Below are 7,470 nucleotides of genomic sequence, written 5' to 3'. Positions count from 1 at the left end.
AGATGCTATGGCCATGGTTCTCAACCTTCTCAGAGATGGCCGTCCTGCGAAGGGGAGGGACCAGGCCCCCAGCCAGGAAGATGTGGGCTCTGATTAGCTCAGTCTGACTGCTGGGAAAAGGAAAACATTACCTAGTCTCTCTTATCATCAGGTTCTTCATCCAGAGTGCGAGGTTTGGGATGTGAAAGCCAGCCGGTTGTAAAATGCTCATGATGACTATTTCACATGAAAACCTACAATCCTCATCACCGTCTTACAAAAAGGAACATGTTGTACATACACATACTCAGAAGTGTTTTAGATTTCTGTTATGGCATAAAGGTTGTATTTAAATTTTGATGAAGATAATTACGTATTTTAATTTTCTTTTCAGCAATATATGTATTTTATCTCCTTAAAAGTACGTTTTCTGGCAGTATACATCCCAATGTTGCTAATGCAGAGGGCCACTGGCCAGAAGCCATACACATTTGGTCTGAGGCACCACCACCTTCCCGCTATTGTGGGTTTAGTTTTTCCATCTAAGAGGCTTTGCCATGGCATCCCAGGGACCAGGTGTGGCCACATGATGGCATGAGGCCCACATATACAAAAATAACCACAGTCCGACCCCAGGAAAATTGCAAGGGGCATGTATCAAAGAAGAAATAAGAATTTTATGTTGACTTTCAGGCTTAGGAACCATCAGAAGTACTTTTATTTGAACCTAGTTTGCTGTAAACACGGTGGCAGCGAGACAGCAGAGAACCACTATCTCGAAAGCTGAACATCTCACTCAGTCCTTAAGATGCCATGAAACATGCTGTGGCTCTGGTGCAGAAAGCAGCTGTCAGACTGTGTTTTCTGTCCCCTGCGTAATATTCCCTAGCAGGTGGGGCTCACCGCTTGGGATTGTTATTGTTATGTTTCTTTGCCCCAGGTTTTCTGTTGACATCATTATTTTTGCTTTATCTCTTAAAACTTGCAAAATGATGTGTGTGTAAGCTTGGCAGATGACATAAGGAATGTAAATCCATTCCTGGAAAATGACCCATTTGCTATTGACAGATGGAGTCCAGAAGAGCCCAAGGGAAAACTTTCCTTCCTGGAAGCCCCTCCTTATGTAGATCCAGCTTTCTAATCTTTATCTGGTGGGCCATGTTTAATGTTTGTGGTAATGTGGATGCCAGAGGTTTCAAATGTGTTCTTGGTTTTGTCTCCCCTCTTGACCTTGGGCTTCCCTAAGTACTCCTCTTCAGAGAGACTCTTTGTCTTCCAGTTCTTTTGGCTTTAATCTACTTGCTAGATTCTTATCATGGCAAACTGTTGGTGTCATGGCAGACTGTAGGTGTCATCGCAGACTGTTGGTGTTGTGGTAGACTGTTGGTGTGGTGGCAGACTGTTGGTGTCGTGGCAGACTGTTGGTGCCATGGTAGACTGTTAGGGAGAAAAAGCATTCTGTCACTTGCCAGTGAGTCCCAGTCTATAGTGGGTCTCTGTCTGGGGCTGTGACCTTCACAGGTTTTTGTGACTCTGCTGCAGGGACATACCTCTCTCCCTGTTCCCCTGCTCCTGTCCATAACTTAATTGCACTCTGGCCAAGTTCTTTCTCCTGGAGAGTATCCTTCTGTTCTATAGAAAGCTCTGGATATGTTTCCAAATAATTCCTATCCCCAACTACCCTCTACTTGCATTCACCTCCCCCCACCCAAGCCACCAGGGCATCTCAATCTTCACCATGAGAACATACAAGGGTACTGATGGGAAGCCCCAAGACTGTGGCCTCCAGGATTTTCTCATTCTCAATGAGTCATACAGCGTCCAGCAATTTGTCAAAACTATCGTTGAAGTCTTCCTACCAACCCAGGGCTACAGTGGTGCCTGCTGCCGATCTCAGGACAGGACGCAGGTGTCAGTTCCTAGCGTTCTGGATGTGCCTGCCTTTCCAGCCTTGTAGGTGGCAATTAGCCTTGAAGCCTTGGTTCTCTGATGGGTCCAAGAAAAGCCATTGATTTCCAATCTGTCCAGATTTCTCTTATTGTAAGGATAAAAGGGATAACTTCTAGAAGTCACTTCCCTTAATATTACCATCTTAAGAAATGAACATTGGTACTATACTGTTAACTAAACTACAGATTTTATTCTGATTTCACCAGTCTTTCCACTAATGTCCTTTTTCTCTCCTAGAATCCAAATAAGGATAAACACAGAATTAGTTAAGTATCAGCTTAGTCATCCTCCAACTGTGATCCTCTCATAGCCCTTTCTTCTTTTACGTGACTTTTTCAGTTTTCAAGTTCTCTCATTTTAGGTTTTTCTGATACTTTCTGTTGATTCGAAAGAGGTTATGGTTTGGACGAACTGTAGCATGAAGGTAAGAACCCTCCAGGGTATGTGACATCAACATGACTAATCACTGGGGACGTTAGCTGGAGCGTTGTGTAGGTGGTGCCTTCCAGATTTCTCCTCTATAAAGTTATATTTTTTCCTCTCAAATCTCTATCACTTAGAAGCCAATCACTAGATCCAGTGCACACTCAAGGGGAAGGGAATTAAACTTTACTTCTTTGAGGCAGGAATAATATCTGCATCTGTATTATTAATAATTTTTCTGTGATTTATTTTTATGGTCAAGAATTTATATTCATATGGACTCATGGACATTTATTTTATTCTCTGGGATATGACCCAATACTTGCTGTTTCTTTTGTTGCTCAATTTGTTAAAAATTTTCTAGTTTAACCTTTGTTTGGGTTTATAACTTATTCAGTCTGTGTCTGTCCTAAGTAAAGTAATGCTGAGCTCTTATTTCTTCCTGGGGGTGCCCGTCACTTTTTAGATTTGATGTTGCTTGTTTTTCTGCAACCTCAGTTCTCTGATGGGTTCACAAAAAGTAATTAATTTCCAGCAATGCTCTTTCCAGCTCTCTATGTCTCTGAAGTCATTTGCTAGACTGATATCTATCAAGAACACCTTTCCATTTATCCATAAAAATGTCTCAGAAAAATCCCTGATAAATCATGCTCCAAGAGCTCACATGAGAATAATGGGTGTATAATTATAATATAATTTCTGACTCATTGATTCTGTGTGCTTTGAAATGTTTTGATCCAGGCTGGCATCATTAAAGAAGATAAAAATAGAGAGATTATTTCTTAGCGTCACTTCAGTTCTCTCCCTTTGCCTCCCTCCGCTTTCTCTCACTCACAGAACCTATTACACACACAAGAACCATGACTCTTGGCTTGTTTTACATCCACACTATCAATCATGCGCTTTGGCCTTACAGCAATATGCTCACTCCCTACTTTGTCCTCAGTGGAGAATATAGTAAATTACCAAAAACAGAAAGCTCACATTACTCCCATAAAGTGTAGTTAACAAGCAAGGGGGACGTTCATGGAACACCCTCATCAATCAGCCCCATGCCAAGGCATAACAGTAAATATCAATGGCAAAACAATAAAGGCTTTCAAAATGGGCACACTCCCAGGATCTTAGGAAGAAAGGCAATACGCTTTTAAGACTCAAGAAAGGTTGAAAAGTTGAAACTGGTCAGGAAGAGTAAAACTAACACTAGATCATAGATAAAACAACCACCTTAGGAAAAATCCATTACGTAATACACCTGATAGATGCTGACGAATTAGTATGGAAATGGACTGTCTTGTATGATAGAAAGACACTATAAAATGTTGGGGTGCCTGGGGAGGCTCAGTCAGTTAAGCATTCAACTCCTGATTTTAGCTTAGGTCATGGGCTTGAGTCCCACATTGGGCTCCATGCTGACAGCACGAAGCCTCCTTGGGATTCTCTGTCTCCCTCTCTGTCTGCCTCTGTCTCTGTCTCTCTCTCTCAAAAATAAACATTTTTTAAAAGATACTATAAAATGTATTCTGGAAAGAGATCTAACATGGCAGCAAAGGAAGCCCCTGAACTGGTCTCCTCCCACAGACACACCAAATCTACAGCTACGCATGGATCATTTCTCTGTGAAAAAGATGTGAAACCTAGATGAACTGCTTCCCCACAACAAAAGATAAGAGAGTCTTGAGACATGGAGGAGAGGCGGAGATGTGGTTTTCGCAAAAAATCTCAACCCCCAGAGTCCCAACACACGATAGGGAGGGATCTCATCAGTCTAGTGCTTCTTCTGGAAGAGTGAGGGTTGGTCCCTTACATCAGGCACCCCAAACCTTGTGATCTGCAGCACAGAGATGAGCTCCTGAAGACACCTCACTTAGAAAACCATGGAGGCTGCCATTCCAGGACCCCCAAGAGCTATAGGAAGCAAAGATTCTCCTTTCAAAGGGCTCATATTTGGTTTGACTCACTGGGAAATCCTGTGCAGAAGAACCAGTTTTAAAAGTGCCTAGACTGTATGTCAAGGAAATTCATTTGCTCCTCCGAGGGTATCTGCCAAATGGGCAAGGGTGAGTCAGGGACCTCTCTGTAGGCTCTGGCAGATACCATCTGTGGGCTCTCTACCTACTCTACTAGCACAGGTAGGCGCCCCTGTGCCTAACTAGGGCTAGTCCACTCCCTGGCTAGGACATGCTCATGGGAACAGTCATGGCACTTTACTGTCCCCAGCCTGGGACCTGGGACAGAGCGATCTCTTGCAGCATTGCTGAAAGCCATGAGTGCATGTATTCAAGGCATTTTCCTGTTCTCTTTCTGAAGCTGGAGAGCATGCTTCACCCCCTACACATACCAGCTGCCTTGCTGAAGCCAGTAGGCATGTGGAAACCACACAGGAGATGCCCTTTGTTTGTATGGCCCTGGTGGCCAAGAGGGTTGGCATTGCTGAGCTTCATGGGACTATAACAATTGGAAAGACACTTCTTGGCAGGCCAACAGCCCCAGAGCACTGCACAAACAACAGAAACACATTCCCAGTCTTCCCGTGAAAAAGGTCTATTTACTTACCCTTTAACCTGAGGGACAAGCTTCAGGTTTCTTAGGCTCCCAGACACCATCCTTGGGTAGCCCCCTGGCTTCACTATAGCTCTGTCAAACATCCCAGAAAGGACCTTATACATTTATCTAGGGCCCTTATTTTTTAAACTGTCACCTAGGGGTACCTCCAGGTCTCCAATCTAGAGTCCAGCTGGGATTAGATTGTGGCCCAATGGGACTATATATATTTTCACACTTTAAAAGCTTCTGCCTGAGGGTCTGGCTTCCAATCATCCTGAAACTAAGTGTTAAAATTAGATTTCTCTCCTTGGAACATTGCCAGATCTCAGCACACCCTCAACAACAGAGCCATATCAAAATAAATCTGCCTGTTTAGACAACGACAGAAGGTTGGAAACAACCAAGAACCAGGACAAGGGTGAGCAAGAAAACTCATCTTTACACTGGAAGCTGTTGTTTTGCCAAATACAGAGAAACACAGGAAGTCCAGCAAAATGAGGAAACAAAAATATGTTCCAAATAAGAGAATAAGACCAAGCTTCAAAGAAACCTTAATGATATGGAGATAAGCAATCTACATGTAATGAATTCAATTTGCTGGTCATAAAGCTGCTCCTCAGAGCTGGGAGAAGAATTTGTGAAAACAATGGGAACTTCAGCAGAAACAGGAAGTATGAGAAAGTGCCACCTAGAAGTCACAGAGCTGAAGAATACAATAATTAAACTGAGAAATACTCTAGAGAGGTAGACCAGATAAAACAGAAGATAGGGTCTGCAAGCTGAAAGACAAAGCATTGAAATTCACCCAGAGACTGTGGCAAAAAGAGAAATGAATTTAAAATATTAAAGATAACTGGGCACGTGGGTGACTCAGTCAGTTAAGCATCTCACAGTCCATGGGTTCAAGTCCCGCATCAGGCTCTGTGCTGACAGCTCAGAGCCTGGAGCATGCTTCAGATTCTGTGTCTCCCTCTCTCTCTGCCCCTCCCCTGTTCATGTTCTGTTTCTTTCTCTCTCTCTCTTTCAACAGTAAACAAACGTGTGTGTCTGTGTGTGTGTGTGTGTGTGTGTGTGTGTGTGCACACGCCCATTAAAGGGGTCCCAAAAGAAGAAGAGAAAGATAAAGATGCAGTAAACTCATTTGAAGAAATAATGGCTGGAAACTTTCCTAACCTGGAGGAGAAAACACACACCCAGGTCCAGGAACCACAGAGAGTTTCAAATATAAAAAAAGAGCCCAACACCAAGACACACTATAATTAGAATGTCAGAAGTCTGAGAGAACATAAAAAGCAGCAAAAACAAAAATGGCAATTTGTTTGTGCACCAGGGAAACCCCATTACACTATCAGCAAATTATTCAGCACAGATTTTGTAGGCCAGAAGAGAGAAGCATGACATATTCAAAGTGCAGAAAGAAAAAAATCTTCCAACCAAGAATACTCTACCCAGGGAGGTTATTATTCAGAATTAATAGGGAGATTAAGAGTTTTCCAAATAAGCAACAATAAAGGAGTTCATTCCCACTAAACTGACCTTACAAGAGATGTTTAAGGGACTTTTATTTAAACTGAAAAGAAATGGCATACTTAATAACAAGAACATATAAAAGTAAACTCTTAACAGAAAAGGTAATATGTAGTATATACAGAGCAAAGGTAGTGAATAAATTTCTTACAAAGCTTGTGTGAAGGTTAAAAGACAAAAATAGTAAAATTAGCTAGGACTATAATATTTAAGAGATCCATAAAATAAAAAGAGGTAAATGTGACATCAAAAACATTAAATGTGTGGGGAAAGAAGTAAAAATGCAGACGTTTAAAATATGTTCACATTTAAGTTAGTGTTAGCGTAAAACAGACTGTTATATATATAAGATGTTATATGTGACACTCATAGTAAACAACACAAAACTCAGACTCATGGATGCAGAGAAGAGATTGGTGTCTGCCAAGGGGCAGAGTGTGGAGGCCCTGGGGATGGGGGGAGGCAGAGGGATACAGCTGTCGGGCTGGGTGGGGCAGTCCCCTCCCCCTCAGGAGCCCTTTGTGACCAGGCCTCGGCTCTGTGATGTGGGCCTGGGTCTCTTGTCCCCAAGTACAAGCTCACGGCTCAGTGGGGTGAGGGCAGCTGTGGGACCAGGCACTAAGGTGTCGCAGAGGAAAGAGATGGAGAATATTCTCTTCACTCTGAAAAGCATTAGCGCCTGTTGGCTGAGCTCCAGTCCCACCTGCTGGACAAGTAAGACCGCCTTCGCCCTCCTGTGTGGACTGTGGCTCCTCCTCCTGCTCCTCCCCCGCTTCCAGACGGGTCCACCGTCCTCCCCGCCACGTCGGAGACACAGAACCAGCAGGAAGGTAAGGAGCCGTGGCCAGGACCCAGCAGAGCAGGATTCTATCATCTTTCCGTGATTATTTCCACTCTGCTGAGTCATGGGAGAGACTCCTGGGATGGGAAGGAACAGAACGCGTGTTCTCGGGAAAGAAGAGAATGCCCTCCTTCCAGGGGTGAGCCAGACCAGGCAGGGGTGAGAGGGGCAGGAGGATTTCCCCCCGGAGTCTCAGGCCAGGA

The sequence above is a fragment of the Suricata suricatta genome, chromosome 13 (genome assembly GCF_006229205.1).
Source record: "Suricata suricatta isolate VVHF042 chromosome 13, meerkat_22Aug2017_6uvM2_HiC, whole genome shotgun sequence".
NCBI lineage: Eukaryota > Metazoa > Chordata > Mammalia > Carnivora > Herpestidae > Suricata > Suricata suricatta.
Note: the sequence above shows the minus strand (reverse complement) of the source record.